This window comes from Epinephelus fuscoguttatus, linkage group LG7 (assembly GCF_011397635.1).
Source record: "Epinephelus fuscoguttatus linkage group LG7, E.fuscoguttatus.final_Chr_v1".
Taxonomy (NCBI): domain Eukaryota; kingdom Metazoa; phylum Chordata; class Actinopteri; order Perciformes; family Serranidae; genus Epinephelus; species Epinephelus fuscoguttatus.
In genome coordinates, this window is record NC_064758.1 from 11,095,311 (window position 1) to 11,115,301 (window position 19,991).

General features: G+C 39.8%; 1 protein-coding gene across 5 annotated transcripts in view; it reads left to right on the plus strand.

The window, feature by feature from the left end:
* Window positions 1-5,419: 5,419 nt before the first annotated feature.
* LOC125891320 (vitamin D3 receptor A) overlaps window positions 5,420-19,991 on the plus strand; it is a 104,976-nt gene continuing 90,404 nt past the window's right edge. For 4 of the 5 annotated variants that reach the window (XM_049580487.1, XM_049580491.1, XM_049580486.1 and 1 more), the window contains exons 1-2: window positions 5,420-5,500; window positions 6,971-7,128. The gene's annotated coding sequence lies outside the window, so the exon portion shown is untranslated. The remainder of the gene's footprint in view (window positions 5,501-6,970; window positions 7,129-19,991) is intronic. The other variant, XM_049580492.1, reaches the window with a different exon arrangement.

A 19,991-nucleotide genomic window follows, 5' to 3' on the forward strand; every position in this document is an offset into this window, starting at 1 on the left:
CTTATTAAAACTCAAAAGATTAAATAAAAGTGTGATGGAGTAAAACAAACTGGCCTCAGATACATAAAGCTTTGGTTTTGTGTTTATGTTCCCAAGGTGGACTGCAGAGTCACTGGCATTGTGGTGGTCAAATGTTCTAGTTTGTATGGTATTTTATGTTGAGCAGGTGCTGTCTGCTGCGCATGACCTATATACTCGTTTAGGGTTCTAATATGTTCATGTGCAATGATGTACCATGCAGCTGCATGCCAGTGTATGACCTATGACATGACAGGTTATAGTATGGGTGCCGCTGTTTCTGTAAGGTGCTCTCTTATATGCTGTCTGTGATACATTCCTATTATATCCACATTCTTGAAACCCGTCCAACCCATTTTCTGTCTTTTTGATGTATCCCCTCCTGCAGGAGCACATACAAGACAAGAAGCCCTGAATAAGTAGAAGAATGTGTACAAGGAATTTGGGATGTTACAATGTAGACATGGGTACTGTATGTTCTACTCATGTTTATTGCAGAGCCACGTGAGTGCATTTAGTGCAATGTTGCAATACAAGAACAAAAAGTATGACATACATACATACATACATACATATATATATATATATATATTCTCCTATTGTGTGAGGTCACACTTAGTTCACAAATCACAGAGTAGTTTTTAACTGTGTCTCCCATGGATGGATTTCTGAACAGGCCTACCGAGCACAGGCCGAGAGGCCTAAAGTTTTAGGGGGTCCCCTGGCCTTCACTTGCAAAATATCACTTAAATTAACATGTACTGACCGGGAAGAGACTCAAAGTGACCACAAACAGATACTAAAAGACCACAAAAATATGCAAGGGAACTGTAAAGAGACACAAAGTAACTACAAATTGGATAAAACAACCACAAAGAGACACAAAACAATTACGAGACAAATACAATCACAAGTACAGTCAAAATGACAGCAAAGCGACACAAGGTAACCTCAATGAGACCCAAACAACTACAACAAGATATACAATAATCACAAGGAGACACAAAATGACTACAAGGAGACCACAAAAAGATTTATGATGACTACAATGAGACGCAAAACCACCACAAAGTCTGCGTGTCTTGCTCCATGTAGGACAGTTGGTGGGGCCCTTTGCATATCTGTGTGCAGGGGCCCAGTGTCTCATAATCTGCCCATGGTGTCTCCTGATAAAATCATGCAATCCACAACACATTATTTCATTTAGTTTTGTATAAATTATATCTATTACAGACTGTTTATGTAATCCACACTGGAACGCTGATCTAAATATCAGATCTGTTGGTTTTAAACAAATGAGGCTGTATCAACTGAAAACAAACCGTACCGTAGGTGCAGCAGTGTTTGCTGACTTACTGACCCCATGTTCCAGTTTTGCTCAGCTATCAAATTCCCTCATGTCTGATCGGAAAGAATGCAGCAGATTTGTGGTGAATATGGGTCGGGTTTATTGATGTTGGAGGCCGATGATGACATTGTTGAGGAGTTGGAGGTCGAGCCAGAGCTGAGGGGCATGAAATTTTAAATAGGGACAGAGGAAAGGCCTGGAGACAGCTTTCTCCCTGGACTGTGTGATCCTCTGTGTGGCTAAAGCTGCCAAAATATCCCTGAGAAACTTGTGGCACACAAGGGGTGACACTGCTACCAATCTTCTCGCCGCACACTGCGAAGTTGATCAAAGCGTGTGTTTGCCAACTGCTGCAACATTCCTTTAGGTTTGTGCAATTGCAACTGCTCCTTGTGCTTTTTGACTGCAGCTGAAAAATCAGTGTGAGGACTGCATTCATCCAAGTAAAGGTCCAGTCATGTGTGAGAGCCAGTGGGCCGGGGCTCGGCCTGCCTGCGACTATTTGCTTTTCCAGCTGTTTCCTAGACTCACCCTGTGAGTGGGAGAGAAAGTGGTGTATACGTGCATGTGTGTGTTGGTTTGGAGGTGGGGAGTGGGGGTGTTGAAGTGAGATGGAGAGATTCTGAGTTCAAGGAAGGAAGACAGTGAGGAAGAGAGCTATAGAGAAAGTGTGTGTGTTTAATTGTGTATTAAAAAGTGAGAGTGTCTCCTGTTCCTTTTACTCTGTAGTGTGTTTGCACAGTGGAAACACCCCAGACAACCCAGGTACCTCATATAGTATAAACTCTCTCTCTGCCTCTTTCACACACACACACACACACACACACACACACACACACACACACACACAAAAACACAGAGGAAGATGAAGTCCTGTGTGCGCATGCCCCCACGCAAACACGCCCATATGCCTGGCTGCCCCTCATATAGACTGATCCGCCTCTCAGACACAAAGCCACAAGAGGTGGCCTAGATTCCAGCACATGCACACACAGGCAGGCTGTAAGGAAAAATATCATGCACACATACATGTTTAAATGTCAAGTATATAGACTGTGTAATGTACACACACAGTTACAGTTTAATTTTTGATATCCAGTTTATGACAGTTAAAAAGTCAACACTGATTTATGCTCAACTGTAAAATCCTTGTGTTTGATGTTCATTACCGCTGGAGGCTTTGAACGCAGAGAAAAATGTGAGTGGATGGACAGGTGTGAGCTGTATAGACCCACCCTGTTTTATATGGAATTTATGCATTTACTGGAGCTACAAAGTTTTTTTTAAGCTACAGCAGGTCTTGGTCAAACCACATAGGCCTGTTTACCATTGTATGACTGTAACATACTTGCCCATAACCATTTAGCTTTGACATTTATATATAGGCACTTGGCCAACAGTCACATGAGATTAACATCATAATGACTGCGGCAGTTAAATTAGCCTTAAGGAAGTTATAAGAACCAGAGAGCCCTGACAACATCTCTGTAATGGATGGAATGTATACTTAATTGTGGCATACTAAGCTATAAAAAGCTATAGTATAGTGTTGTATTGTGTATTATAGTATAGTATAGTATAGTGTAGTGTAGTATAGTATAGTATAGTATAGTACAGTACAGTGTAGTATAGTATAGTATAGCACAAACTGTGTTGTATAAAAGTATAAATATACATTATCGTTTTGTATAATCTAGTAAAGTATAGTATAGTATAGTATAGCACAAACTGTGTTGTATAAAAGTATAAATATACATTATCGTTTTGTATAATCTAGTAAAGTATAGTATAATATAGTATAGTGTAGTATAGCATAGTATAGTATAGTATAGTATAGCATAGTATAGTATAGTATAGTATAGTATAGTGTAGTGTAGTATAGTATAGTATAGTACAGTACAGTGTAGTATAGTATAGTATAGTATAGCACAAACTGTGTTGTATAAAAGTATAAATATACATTATCGTTTTGTATAATCTAGTAAAGTATAGTATAATATAGTATAGTGTAGTATAGCATAGTATAGTATAGTATAGTATAGCATAGTACAGTATAGTATAGTATAGCACAAACTGTGTTGTATAAAAGTATAAATATACATTATCGTTTCGTATAATCTAGTATAGTATAGTATAGTATAGCACAAACTGTGTTGTATAAAAGTATAAATATACATTATCGTTTCGTATAATCTAGTATAGTATAGTATAGTATGGTATAGTATAGCACAAACTGTGTTGTATAAAAGTGTAAATAAACATTATCGTTTGTATAGTATATAATAATATAGTATAAGATAGTATAATATAGTATAGTAATGTACACTATATTAATGTATGACAGTAACATGTGTACTATAGATAGTATTGCACACTATTAGTAATGTATAACAGTAAACTGTGTAGTATAGATAGTATAGCATACTATGGTAATGTATAACAGTATAATGTATAGTATAGTATAGTATAGTACACTACAATAATGTATGGCAATAACATGTGTACTATGGATAGTAAAACACACTATAATAATGTATAACAGTGTAATGTAGAATAGAATAGAACAGTAGTAGAATAGCAGTATAGTCGAGGAATAAACAGCATTTGAAGAACATTTTATTACAGCAACATTACAGCTGTTCGCCAGAGTAGATGTTCCATGAAGCCAACTGTGATAATCTTGTTGATATAACTGTAACAACATCAAACTCCATTCATGATGAAAGCATTTCCATGGCCTTACACAGCCTCATACAGTTGAGGCAGCTAGCAAAAAAAAAAAAAGGGTTCTGCGTCAATTTAAGTTCTGGATTCATCCACACTGCCTTCACACAGTGAAGAGCTGGACTTCCACGATGACAGTTTTTTTTAAACAAATAACATGCCATTCATCACATGGTGAATAAGAGGGATGACTTTCTAAAAGCCTTCTTTCACACAGCACAGAAAGTAAGCTTTGAAATACCCTAATCCTTTCACAGAGGACTGAAAGCCACCAATAAGCAGGCTTCAAGTTGTCTTTTTTCCATCTGTCAGAAAGGGGCTAATGTTGCCTTTCTCATTTGTAACACACATGGCAAGTTATGGATTACTCGCTGGAATGTTGCCAACATGGACTTTCTTGTACTGAGAGGTCAAAGGTTGGATCCTTGCAACAGCCAAATGGCCTTAAGTCCAGTCGATATGCACTTGATAAAAAAAGAAACTACAGTCCAACTTCTCCAGGCTGGAACTGTGCACTGCACAGCTCATCCAGAGACACGACGAGAGATGGATACAAGAAGAGAATCACTCCTAATTACAGAGAAGGTAATGTGGTGATTGAAATGCTGTAATAAAACCTCCCAGGGGTGACATGGTATAGCACCACAGGGCCCTATCATTCCCTCTGAATTCTTCCACCAAGTAGGCAAATTACGCCCTCTCCATATACACACACCATGGACACAAACCAGTTGGTTAGTGGGTTAGTGAAAATGTTATGCACTGTCCTCGGTATGTGTATACTATCAGTTACAGCCAGTTTCCAGGACAGAGAGATCAGAAAGAGAGAGAGAAGAGGATGCTGGAGCTTTCATATATTATGTATAGGTAAATCATCAATAATTAATCATGAGAAATGTGGAGTTACAAAGTACATGCAACATTCAAAATTCAACATTGTCAAAACACAAATTTGCACCCACAAATAGAATAAAAAAATAATAAACTGCTGTGGCATCTCTCACCATCTCTCCAGTCTCTGTAAATGCAGGCGAGGCAACACCCTGCACGTCACAAGCTCCAGGATGTGGCTGTTGTCATGATGTGTAATGATGTATTTTAATGCGTTTTATTTACTATTATTTTTGATGAAACGGGTTTACTACCTACCAGGCTGTCCGCAACGTCACGACACACCCCTACATGGTAAAGAGACAGCTGGGGACTCAGCTCCAGACTGATCCGCTTCTCGACCAATGGAAGCAGACTCTACTCCGGAGTGGAGCGCTGTGATTGGACGCCGAGGGGATTATATATATGTATAGATATGCCTGACTGTTAAACTGTGGGGGCGGGACTATGGAGAAATGCAGCCCGTCTATGTTGATACAGATCTAGTGTCTGCTTACGTTGCGCTTCGCATGGACTAATGTAAGTTATTTTTCATTTTCCTCTACCTTTGTGTGTGTTTAGCGTTGTGGGCGGTGAAGTGACATTATAGCAGCGGTGTAGTTTTGCTCTGTCTCGTTTCGTTTTTGCTGAGAAGTGCTTTCAGGCCGAGTGGCACACGCGCCTTTCAGGCCAGTGAAGTGTGCTGCTGTTAACGTAGCGTTAGCTGTTGTTATTGCTCTCTAGCGGGCTGCAATATTTTGACATGCGGCTGACACAAACAATGTAACCTACTCAATACTGGCGAACTGTCATTGAAGAGGGGCCATTTCACTTAATACCTTACCACTCCTGGGAAGTGCTTTTACTCCAGCACTGTGCTGAAGTACACATTGTACTTAACGCGAGTATTTACATTTTCTGCTACTTTATACTTCTGCTCCACTAAATCTCAGAGGCAGATACTGTGCTGTTCACTCCACTGCTACATTTTGATAAGATAGTTACTTCGGATTAATAATAGAAAATACAATTAACAAATGACAGTAGTGGGATATTAAAGATTGAGATACAACTCCATTGATGCCACACAAGCTATCGGGCAGATCAAGTATAGGCCCATTAAGTAGTTAAAATAAGCCCCACCTTCAGTAGCTTCAACATTAAGGCGATTTAAACATTAATGCACCAAAAATTAATCCAATACTATGACATCTTATTCTGAAATGGACAGTTCTGCATTATTTTTGGGTACTTTTAGTGTATTTTAATGGTGATAATTATGTACTATTACTTTAAATACATTAGTTTTACTTGTATTTTTGCGCTGTCTTTAGCTGACATGTTGTCATATTGATAACACAGTAATATACACGGCGTGTTAACAACAGCGTTAACATTAAAGGACACACTGTAACTGCCGCCGTTGGTGTTAGCCACTGTCCGAGCCCCGTTAACGGTCTGTACCCGCGTGAGGAGAAAGGGGGTCGGCGAAACCCCTTTTAAATATGTGGCAATTGAACATGGCCGTGCGTGTTGGCGAATGTACAGCACTAGTAACATGATTTCACAGGTCAGGAGTGGAGTCACTATTCAATGCGATATGTTCACAAGCAAACGCCTCTATGACTCGCATGCTGGCTCTGCTTTTAGTCCCACATTTTTCCCTAACGAGACAGCAAGAGGAGGAGGGCGGCAGGCGGCGTGAACAGTCGGAAAACTCAAAAGTTTAGTTAGCATCATGTGTGAGTTGTGTGCCGAATGTACCACATGTCCCGAAATCTCTCGCGGAAGGTCTAAAGTCCTGTTCCCAGACGTGTTTACCGCCGCGCGAGCGAGGCAGCTATTGAATTGCCAGATTTATTGAGTGACGTTTGGCGTAACACTGTGTCCATGCAAGAAATAACGGGACGTCATCAGGGCTCTAACGTTACCCAGCCCCCAGCCCCCCCCTCCCTGACTGACCGTTAGATAGCCCTGCCTAATCACTCCTCCTTTCTTCTCTGTTGACAGTTTTGTTTTATACGGAGGAAAAAAGTTTTTTTCAGCGTGGGGAAATTGTTAAAAAGCTGCCTTCAACTCCACCGGCTCGGAAAATTTGGCGACCTGGCTCCAGCCTTTGGGTCCCCCCTCTGCTACTGCACAAAGTGAAGGTTGATATGCCACATCAGGTAAGAGAGCAGCTTGGGTTTTTTTTTTGACAGAAAAGCAGTAAAGACTCCGGTTAGCATGTAATGTTATGAGCTAGTCGCTACATATGAGCAAAAAAAAAAAGGGGGAAATCCTGCAGCTTTTCCTCTTTGTTTCCTCGCTATAGCGCGTTTACGTTTGCTGAGGCCACATGGCATTTCACACTGCACATTCATTTCGCATTTCAGCACAACTTCTACGCCAGCCTTGTCCCGGTTATGTTTTGTGTGTGGTGTTATTGTTACAGGCGGGCGCTTCACTCCACGTTCCACATGTGTATGCCTGTCTGCCTGTCTGCCTTCCTGCAGCAGTGCCAGTGCGCAAATCCAAAAAACGCCCAAGAGAAAAAATAAACCGAACTGGAGGTTATTCCACTGCATTAGATGTATCTCCGATGTTGTGAGTGTGCGTGTAAAGTGACAGGCAGATGGATGTTGTTGTGTGGTTTTTGAAGTGTTCCTTCCTGGAGGTTGTCAGCTTCTGATGTGGAGGAGGCTGCTCCTGTTTGCAGGCGGGGAAGACAAAGGGACAGATCAGCATGGAGCTGAGTGGAGTAGCATGGAGCCGGATAGACTTCAGCCAGTTACTGCGGTTAGAGAAAATGTTGTTGTGTGACTCTCAGGAAACATGTTGACAAGTGTTCTATATTGCATCCTCCATATATATGATCAGATAACAGAAGTGTGCAACATCCTGTGTTGAGCAACACTGTTTTGTACACTGTTTGTACACTGTTTTAATGTAGACATGCAGGAATTTGTATGGATGTACCATCACTGATCCTAAATCATTTCAGTGGTCATCATTAAGTGTTCTCTGTTACTTTATACTTCTGCTCCACTAAATCTTAGAGGCAGATACTGTGCTGTTCACTCCGCTGCTACATTTTGATAAGCTTGTTACTTCCGATTCAGATTAATAATAGAAAATATAATTAACAAATGACAGTAGTGCCATATTAAAGATTGAGATACAACTCCATTGATGCCACACAAGCTACCGGGCAGATCAAGTGTTCAAAAACCACACACTAAGTGTTCTCTGTGGTGTGAATTTTCAGCTTGTGCATTTCACTTTGAGGCCAAAGTTTTAAACAAAACCACCAGCACTGCTTTAAGCAGGACTTGATAATTATTATAATTTAATTGAAAGACTAGCATTATCTTTAAGTGTGGGCATAATGGCTTTATAGCAGTGTTTCCACTTAGGCTGAGAGTGGTTCCCTTGGCTAAAGAGAAATGAAAATTGCATTTCAATCATACTTAAGAGAAATGTTTTGTCTGATATGTGTGGTTTCCTTTTTTCCACAATCTCTAGGATTTTCAATTTGGCCTTTTTTTTTTTTTTTAGCATAGTAGTCTGTTTGTTTTGCTGAGCTTGAATTACAGGGTCTGTTCCAGTTTTTGTTTCATGTAGCGTTGACTCTTGAATATGATGAAAGACAAGGTATTTTATGTAAATTTGATACAGCGATAAGATCGGAAAATTAATATTTTGTTCCTGGAACAACATGTGTTATTTCACCACATTGTGGTTTTGTTCCTCTACCTGTATGTTTGCTTGTTTCCGCCTTGTGTTGGCACGTTTTTACTGGGTTGCTGCTCTGCTACATTGTGAGTAAACACCATACTACACCCTGCGATTACATGATTCACTGACCACTTACCTCCCACTGCTGCTGGATCAAAACCTTGTATCTCTCAGAGTGCATGGTATCATATCCTCAGTAATATAGCCTTGTGTTTCTCAGTGTCACCCGCTCCATGACGCAAGAGCAGGAGGCATACATCACTCTCCAAGAAAACGTACGGTCTATCACAGGTTTATGAATCTGGAAAAAGGTGGGAGTTGAGGGGGTTTTGTCATGAAAGGGATAATCACTCTGTCACTTTGCCGTGTTGACTCCTTCTTCTAAAGGTTCCTCCCACCCACCCATTACCTCAGTGGGGCACAAAGGGTCTTTTTCTGTAATGAGGTGCTTAGTGGAGCACATTGTGCTCAGGAGGTTTGTACTCTGCTGAGTTACAGGCAGGTTGTAAAATGATAACAGATGCATGGGGGCCTCAAGGTGCAGCACACTATTTTGAAACATAGGCTAATTCCAGGGAATATGGAATGCATGTGTGCGTATGCGCGTGCGCCCACACACACACACATGTACGTTCACACATTTTCACAAACACCTACAGGTCTGCACACTCACAAACTTTGTTGCTGTGAGTTAAATTTTTCCAGTGACTTTGTTAAGTTCATGGAGTTTGCAGTTTAAAGTCAGTGCTGTGAGTTCCTATTGACTTTTAAGGAGATCTCTAAAGGCGCGTCTCGTCACAACACAGGTGCAACAAGACTGTTAAGACTGATTCTGTCATTTTAAGTGTTGAAAGTGATCTTAAGAGTAGACGTTTAAAATAAATGCTGTCATGTGCAAACTCAGTCTTTGCCCTGATACGGATATGGGCAGTTTATAAACGTTTTAGTTTTATCAAAACCTGACTGAGTGAAAGAGTGGGAGGATGTTTGTATAATTTCTGATAGGAGACTAGCAGGGCTGCAGCTCACAGTTATTTTCATTGTTGAATTGGTTGATTAGGCTATTTAATAACTTATTTCATGATTCATTTAGTTTGTAAATATAGCTTGTGTTATCCAACTGACAGCCCATAAAAGGACAAAATGAAGCACTTGAAACAACCTGAAAAATCAGAGTTCTCAACATTGTTGCAGACAATCATATACCAATCCAGTGTAACCATGAAGCCGTCCTACTTATTGATTTGCAACATTAAACACAATGGGTTAATATCTTGAGATATTAAAGAGAGTTACCATGATATAAACGTTACAGCATAATTTTTGACGGCAGACAAATTAAGTTTTTGCTTGTTGGCCCTTACTGCTACTCAGCTTCTTCTTTTAAGCATCACAGAATTTAAGAGAACCTCTCCAGGAGATGGATGATACTGTTGTCCGTTCATATGGGTGGGTGATATGGCCAAAATCTTCTATCTCAATATATGTAATTTGTTAATCATGGTAATGGTATATGTCATGATACAGTAATTGTTCTGTGAATTCAATTAAGAAATTGTTTAAAGTAACCACACTGTACTTAATCACATTTGATTATTTCTTTTTTTATTTGAAACTTTTATATGAATAAAAACAACAGCCTTACATGGGACAACACTTAAGTTACAAACATAAGATTCAAAACAGTAGAACAAATTCTGAAAGAAGCATTAAGGTTCCTTAGAATAATAATTTCAGGTGTTACAGGTGTCTGTATTTAATTTAACTCCTCCTCCATTTTTGCCCAAATCACTTTACCTTGGGAGGTAGCTTGATTTACAGTATCACAAGATCGCGCGAGAATCACAATATCACACAAAGATTCAGCCTTGATTTGCTGCATAACCTGCCCCGCGTAGCTCCTGTGGTAGAACTGTATCGCCTAATCTGTAGGGATGCACCGCTTTTTGCGTAAAGCATCTGTATCAGCTGGAATTTGCCTTGTTAACTACCCGTAATGGCAAATAAAATGACATTTACCGATGGCAGTGGGTGATGTTTCTGTGCGTGTTCCTTCATCCCTGGGACTATTGAAGACGAGACAAACAGATCTTTTCTGGGATGCCTTCGGTACAAAAGGACGTGGCAAACTCACTTTAGCAGTGTCAGAGAACATGCTGTATTTTTTACGTTCTGAGCAACAAGTCTGTGTTGAGGAGAGCTTGTTAACTTTAGCTGTTAGCAGCCAGTGGCTGGAACTAACTGCTGATAGAGGTTGCATTGAGTGACAGTATGATACATTCAGGCTTTATTCAGTAAATAGAAGTATTTTGCAAGGGTAAATTTGACCTTTTTCATGATATTTGCTAGTGTAATCTTGTTTAAATTTAGTTTTTGGTGAGAAAAGTTGATTAAATTTGATTGAAGGAGAAATTTGTTGATGTTTTCACAGCAATATAAAATAGATATTAGAGATGTAATTATGATATATATAGTAAAAAGACTTTTTATTTTTGTTAAAGATATTTTTTAGGGCATTTTGCCTTTATTGGACAGGACAGGTAAGTTTCAGCCATTGGCCAAATTGTTTTTTAAACATTGGTATCAGCCCAGAATTTTAGAATTGGTGCATCCCTCCTAATCTCTACTGATGGACACATTCTACTGTCATACCATCATATTGCAAAACCCTACCTGTCAGTGTTCAGCAACAGCTGATGATTGTTTGAGGGCAAATTGGTGTCACTCTGCACTTTATTTATATTTGGCAGGCTGTGATGTTGGTTTGGCTAGGCCTCGTCCCGAATCAACACTGTAGAAAGGGGTTTTCAAAGTTCAGACAAATATTTGGATATGATTCGAGTTTAATCTGCCCTGCTCTCAGATTTAGATGATCCCCGGTCACAATCCCTTGTCACAGACAGAGGCTCAGGCTTAGCTGAAGGATGTTTTAAAACAATGTAGTGTGTAGGGATGGCCCTGATCCCAGTCTGAGTCCTTTTAATAATAATGAGTATGATACTGCTGCTCACTTAAATGTTGATAAAATATGTATCTGACACACTGAAAAAATAGCTACTAAATCTTATTTTTTCATAAGCAACTCAATCTAAATACTGAAGCTCTCCGTTCAAAACGATTACATTTGTAAGCTCAATTTAAATTGATATGATGTGACTAAAATTTTAACTCTAGAAGGAGACTCTTGACATTGACTTGAAGCCATCCACTAGAGAGAGGATGTGTCACTAGGGCTGTGCCATACAATTACAGATAGAATTGAATAAGAGTGCCAGTAGCAGTAATCCTTCGATCGCATTTTTTGCTTTGGTCTCCATCTTTTCCATCAAGTGCTGATTACTGCGGTATTTCTGCCCCGCACTTCTGAGTTCTCATGTCATTCAAACAGCTCAATACTCTGTTGTCCTTTCTCCCGAATTTTCCCATTGTCTGTTAAACGACAGTGTTGGTGCTACCCAGTTTCTCTTCTGCGTATTTCAAACAAAACACTCACCTAGGAAAGAGACACCAGGTGTTTGTCAGCGGCAAAATGTGTACGCTTTCACGAGCTGGTCTGAAGTTGAATCACTTTTGTTGAGAATGAATGAATGAATGAATAAGCAACAGAGAGGAGAAAAGCAGACATCTGTCATTCACATGTTAATGGATTTACTCCTTTTTTATTATTGTGTTATTCCCCAGTCTCCTCCTCCCTCCTTAATGTGGACGTGTTAAACAGGGGCTAATGGATTCCTTATGAGAGATAATTGTGTAGCTATAACATAAATGTAGTAGAGGCTCTGGTGTTGTGGTTGGTGTGATTAGGTCTTGTTTGAAGGCCCTGAGGGGCTTGGTGAGATAAATGTCAATAGCAGCTCACCTCACAGTTTAAGGTCACAGTGGTGCATACAGAATTGCAAGGTCTCAGGGTTTGACGTATGAATGACTCTGTGGTGGTGAACAGTCCTGGGGATCATAGAGTTGGGGTTGCGTGTTGTGGTCGGGGGTAGCTTAGCACAACAGTAACACTGCTAGGGTCAGAGGTTCAATTCCCCCAAGGCAAAAATGTGTTTGCTGTTGGAAATGTAAGGCTGTTTGGATTGAATCGTGTCTGCATCAACATACAATGGGTTAGATATGTGATAAACCTCCATTGTAGTAAAGCTTTGAACTGGAAAGCCCGATGCCCATTAACCAGTGAAAAACCAGTAATTTTTAAGAATTAAAAAAACAAAACAAAATGATTTGAATACAAGAGAACCTTTAGCATTGGTTATTGAGCTCTTAGTACCGTATTTCCACTTCAAGGCGGTGAAGTTTTAATGTTTTGTGATGTTGGCTCTACTGACAGACAGACGGCTAACTGTGTTTACATACTGAAATATAGTGCCCACCCTCCACTGATTAGCTAAAATTAACCTTGGCCACTCTGCACACAGGTCGGTTGGGAGCCGGTTTGCAGTGATTTGGCTATTACTGCTGGTAGGGCCACCCTGCCAGCAGGACTAGCTGTGTTGACACTGCTTATGGTACTAACAGTGATATTTTAGTTAACAATGTTTAAGGTTGTTTGCAGCTTGAGGGGGGGCTACCATGTTTCCGCAGCAATGCTGTGGGGTCAGAATGCCGTTGTTAGTGGTAAGTGCAGAATAAGTGGCGCTGCCAACTCGTTCCCAACAGACAAGCGTGGTGTGCTGTGCAATTAACTCAAAATTTGCAAAATTAACCTATAGACCAATATGCTTAATCAGACTAAATTTTCTTGGTGGTTAATCGATTGGTGATTAAAATCCCTACTTTGAACAGTATGTTTAAGATACACCTAAATTCTAGGATTGCATTTCTTCACGCAAAGTGCCAAGGGATAGTTAAATATTAAAATACACTTACAGTATTTCTTATTTCTCGCCTCCTTCCCAATCATCAATCCAGCTAAATCCATACAAACCTGAATTGGCTCTAAGTCTAAGAAATATTTGCCATGGTGACCAAGCTACCCCTTGAGGCACAGACCTGAGACAGCGCATCATATAGTGTTCATCTGCATTCATTTTACCTGTCAGGCTGACTTGAGATAATGCACAGGTCTGCTTTTCTTTAGCAAAGCCACACAGGGCTTAACACGGCCAGAGAACAGCTTAAACGCTTAACAAGAGACTAAAATCACCGTCAGTCTGTCTTTGGAGAAGTAACCCGGACAGCAGATCTGGATTGAGGTGACAGTTACATATGCCAAACTCTAAAATAATACATTTAAGAGTAAAGACCTGATAAAAAAACATATGTAATTGCCCTAGGTACTTCTTGACCTCTGTAAATACAGTGAAGATGCCTGGACATTTTTTTCATACAGCATAGGACTTTTTAGACAAGGCTGTTGTTAAGAATCAGGCCCCACATTGCCAGTTCCTCTAACACCCCTGATCTTGGACAATTTACACTCGTAGAGGCTCATTATTTGCTTCACATTTTCCTGGTTTCATGGTGAGGAGGCTGGAATTTAAAGGAATGGATTTGGGCTATTTAAATTGGCAGAACCACAGGCCACCAGCCATGGATTCAGACTGTCGCTGATGTATTAGTTCTACTGCCCAACCCATTTCTGAAACATTCTGTGAAAGTCAGGAAAGTTTAGTTATGACTTTTGTCTCCCAGCGTGAGATGTGTAATGAGAAATTTGGCCACAGGTTGTCAAGAACAACCCGGTCAAAGCTTGATCATGCAGCTTGTGATTTATGATGGAATAACCATGGGAAAAAGATTTGAAATTTTACGGTAAAAACGTTTCCCATGTCACACAAACACAGGCCTTTAACAAGAAGTAATCAAAGTCCACCCTTGTTTCCGAAAAAACGCACAGCTCATTCATTGACTTTGATTTAGTTTAACTGGAATCAGACTACCAAACTCCACGCTAAAGATATTTCCTTAAACAGCCAAAAGTCTGTTGTAACCATCACTGCCTTCTGTGTTTCCATTGATTTAAACTGAGGCTTTTTAATTAGACTGATGTGAGAGTTAACTTGGACGTGTTTTACTGCCACGCTAAGAGCACGACTGGCTCATTAGTGCAGCCACTCATTAAACCTGGGAAAGAGAGTGTGTGTGTGTATGTGTGTGTGTGTGTATGTATGAAGTTGTCTCTCATGGACTTGCAGCAGTGCATGTATTTAAATGTCTCTGCTCTGACGGCTATCAAAGAAAAGAGTTAGAGACTGTCCTTAACACCAAGCCCTCAGTCCAGTGTGAGAGGCACAGCCTGTGTGATTTTTGAGTTGCACGAAGTCAACATTTTTGCATTTTGATTATGATTTAAATCTGCGCTTATCAGTATTTTATGCTAATTATATGTCAAATGACTGTGTGTAACCGGAGTCTCTGGACTGGAGAATGTGGAGAGTGTTTTCATTGTTTTGGTTTTACGGCCCATAACCAATAAGGTTCGGGTTCTATTTTAGGCCCTGTTTATGTAGATATTTTTAAAAATGGATATTTTCCTGCTCTGTTAAAAAAATCTGTCCAGACGACCTTCGTTTTACAAAATATCTGTGTGCACACTAGAACGCAAAAACAACTCCAGATGCTTGCTATGGCATTAGCTGTCTTCGGTAGTCTCCAGTTGTTGCAAAGATAGTAAAGTAAAGTGTATAACACCAACTTGAGACATTGTTTACCCTTAAAAATAATGAAGATCATCCAATCAGCGGCTGATTTGACCAGTCCTTATCCAAAACTGTAGTTTCTGGCGGACTTTAAACCGCAGATGCTATGTTGGAGCAAAACATTTGGCCTCCATTTGTCCAGGAAGTGATGCAGCAATACGAAGTTTAAGTGTGTAGTCATTAGATCAAGCTGTAAAATGCTAACACAAAGCAATGATGGGCTGAGGAGATGACGTCAAAAAATTTCAATTTTAGTGACCTAAAACTCCATTTGCATGTGGACAACAGGCCACAAAGGAAAATTTTAGTTTCAAAAATCTGTGTAGACAAGGCCCTAGGCTCATATATAGCTACTCCCGTTACATAACAAAACCCAAAAAAACGATGGTTTCGAACTGCCCTCCTGCTTCCATGCATCCTTTATGTTGGCAGAAACACAGCCAATAGATGGCAGTGGTGGGTGAGGCCATGAAATACATTGCGACGTGTGAACAGAGCTTTCTTTTCACTACATTACCGATTCATTTCATTCTGACATTTTTTAGATGTCTTTGTCATCTCCTACGGTCATATCTCATTTAAGCCATGCTACACTGCTGCCACAATCTTCAGTGGTGCAGCTCTGTTTAGTCCGTAAGCATAAGCTTTAAGAAAATGTGCACAAATACAGTAGAATGAAACGTAGAGTACAGACAGGAGGCTCCATCCATGTCTGTATTTGTATCGAACATTGAGCCTAAATGAGTCCCAAATGCTCAATGAGCCCTAAATGCTCTCATTGACTTAGTCTCCAGCAGTAGGCAGCTGTTTTCAGTGTAAAAGTTTTGATAAATCTACGTTACCTGCCCAGCATCACACGGCAGAGAAACATGAGTGACTGTCAAGGGTGGAAGGGTGTTCACTGCAGTGTTTTAATTTGTCATGTGCTCGTGGTTCATGCTCTGTCTTCACATGCAGTGTTTTTATTTAACACACCTTTCCTAAAATTGTGAGACATATATCATTCACCCCTCCGCCCAGTCATAGTACAGTTCAACACACCTGCAGGGCAGCCGCCCTGCACGAAACTCTTGTAGCAGCTGACATGAGCATCATGTTTGTCCTGTAACACTTCCAGTTACGTGTTTGTTATCTGTGATGTGAAAACATCACGTTTCAACACATTCAGGAGTGAACATCCTGGTCATAGTCCAGTTATAGCTCACGACCTGTCCTGCGTGACTGTCACTCACACTGGACAGCACATGAGGAGGTCGTTCCTTTGGTTCAACAGTAGTTTAGCCAACTCTGATGCATTCATGATTTTGTTAGTTCGAGGGATTTAGAGGTGCATATTTTCAAACTTTGGAGCAAGCCAGGCAAGCTGTTTCCCCCTGCCTCGACAAATGGGAAGGAAATGATGTCATCTTCTGACCGTCATCATTTAATAATATTCTCCAGAAAGGGGGTGTTCACATTTCTGGATATTGCAGCGAATTGCAAGACTAAGAAGGAAACATAAAACACAAGCAAATGAGATTCAGCTTTCTGTCTTCTTGCTCACTCTGTCTGCATCTGTCTGTTGAGGCCCAGTGGAAGGGGCTCTCACTGAGCTGCTAACCCTTCTCAACCTTTTTTTCCCCCCTCCATTCCTCATTCTCTGTTTCCTGATGCTACTGTAGCTCAGGGAGGGAGAGACAAGCCCACAGAGAGAGATTGGTTGTAACTCAACAGGCCCCCCACAGAAGGCTCCACCCTTCTCATCCTGTTTGTGGGACAATTAGTCATCCTAAAGTGTTGTGGCTGACTGGACGGCCCACTGCATGCACACACGTGCTCTTAATGCAGTGCAAGTCAGTACCCTTTGTTAATATTGGCATAAACATTTCAAGCCTCACTATCTTTCTCTCACTTCTTCTTCTTCCTCCCTGCATCTTTTGACACGTGTACACACACACACACACACACACCATGTCTCCAGTGTAAATGCAGAACAGCAGGCCGAAGCTGACAGGACGAAGCATGTTGTAGCTTAGGGCTACAACACTTTCACTCTCGCTCTCTCCCTCTTTCCCACAACGCCAGTACTTGGACTTAAGACTTGAAATCAAGAAAATTATATTTGACATTTACTGATTGTGCAAATAGCGCTTTTTATCTGCTTTTAATAACTTAAAACGGTCTCTAAAATGGGTAGAGATGTGACAAAAGGTTGTCAGTCTGGAGATCTGTTAACAGCATTTCATCTTATCCTGTTGGTTTATAGTTTCATCATGTACTGTTGAAGTTAGCTTTGACAGCTTTATGTCTGGTTTTGGATTTATAATTTGTCTTAAAGTCAACTCCCTCTAGGATTACAAATGTCTTGGAAAGTCTTAAAATTGGCTTCCTGAAACCTGATTTCTTCCTCTGTGTCAATCTATTAAAGTAGGAAAAGGCTCGACTCAGTCTTTATGTTTGTGCTTTTGATTTAGCTCTCAGATACTGATCAGATGCTGATCTGTACGACATCTATTGCATGTCTGTCCGTCCTGGAAGAGGGATCCCTCCTCAGTTGCTCTTCCTGAGGGTTCTCCCGTATTTTTTCCCCGTTAAAGGGTTTTTTTTGGGGAGTTTTTCCTTATCCGCTGCGAGGGTCATAAGGACAGAGGGATGTCGTATGCTGTAAAGCCCTGTGAGGCAAATTGTGATTTGTGATATTGGGCTTTATAAATAAAATTGATTGATTGATTGATTGATTGATTGATTGAGATACCAAACAATCATTCATAAATCACGGAGACTATCAGTCTGATATTCTGGAGTTTTCAGCATGTTGTTTGAATTTAAAGATGCATCGGATATTAATTACATGATATTCTTGATTGCTTGACGACAAATAAAATCATAGAAGTGGGATTTAAATTTTCACTCACTGCATTACATAACTCAAATAAAGTGCTGTAACAAGACTGATGTCAGATGATTGTTGTAACTTTAAAGCTACTTCAGGGAATTACATAGCAATATAAAGAGTTCAGGAAGTCCTAATGCATTAATTACATTTTGAGCCTTTCCCTCTTTCTCCCATCTTCACGATCTTTTGTCACTTTATAGAAATCCATTTGTACCTCAGTATTCCCTCTTCTCTTTCCTTCACCTATTCTCATGTCTCTTCTCTCACTGTGTTTGTCTTGCATTTGTCCATTTAGTGTAGTACACAAACTCAAGCTATGCGTGTGTGGGCTGTATGATTATTAAAACAGAGTCCAACCTCCTGCTCCTCTTTTTGGTCAACATGTCATGCTGTCTTCCAGTCTGCTTTATCAGAGAGCACAGATACAGAATCTGAAAAATGCAGGAAAATAAGGCATGACTGATTTGATGGTCATAGTCAGATTCGTATCCTTGTTGATGAAGGTTTCGGTGCTTCATGGTGGTACATGGGGAGTATGCATATGTGCAGAATACAGTCTGTACATACTGTACACACTGGCGTGTACAGTATGTACAGCAGTGTTACATAAAGGCTGAGCTCTGTAATCTGTCACATGTTAATTTAAACCCACCGTCAAGGTGATGTTAATGTAACACTGATTAGAATCTAAGTCAATAATATTGATGATACTGCCACTGTATGTCATGTTAAAACAATGACTATACATAATATGAAGTTTTTCATGATATTAATGAGATATTGAAATTATTTTTTTGTTTCAACTTGACTGAAATATAACATTAAATTGTACCATTGATTAGTGTTGTCAAAAGTATTGATTTATTAATAAAATATTCATTTTTCCAAGGCTTTAGCAATGGAACTCCCCCATACACACACACACACACACACACACACACACACATAAAAAACTGAAAACTAATTTCCTATTATATTAAATTATTTATCAGAATTACAGCTATACAGTATACTATACAAATATGCAATAAATGAAAGCTTCTACTGTCTACATAAATAATACATGCAGTACTGCAGTAATGATTGACACTTTCAGATTACATTCTAGCTTTCCACTTTTTAATTCAGTTGGAGAAACAGTACAGTGTTTAACATTGATTGCACATAGCCAACAGCAGTCGAGCAACAGCTCCTGCTGGGGTACGGCAACACCGCTTGGACAAACGACACTCAGAACTGCACTACACTGTAATACTAGAAACAGTAGTATTTTTTTTTTTTTAAAAAAGGCAATTTATTAGATTTATTTGATTATTATTACATTTAATAATGATTATTTCGGATGGCGGTGTTAGGTTTCTTCTTGTAACATAGCAGTTAATTTTCAAGATATTTTGGGGGACATTTTTAGCATATTTTGATATACACAACCCAATATATAAGAATTACTACTTTGCATTTTCTGCAGTATCGGTACTACTGATACTACTTTCTAGGGCTGCAAGATATGCAAAAACAAGTCATATTGCGATGATTTTGACAGATATTGCGATCGCGATATGATTGATATATATCGATCTTTGTGGGAATTGTAATTTTCGCACTTCATTTTCACTGAAAACTATAAAATGACGAAAATGTGAATTTTGCCAGGGTCTGTACCAAACAAGCATGTTGCCTTACGTCTGGCCACGATCTGTAGGCCGGAGCCACAAATGTATCATTTGTAAAAGTATGTTGTGATGTATTTTACGTTCAGTGAAAAATTGCAGCTCATGCAATTGGAATTTTGCACTTG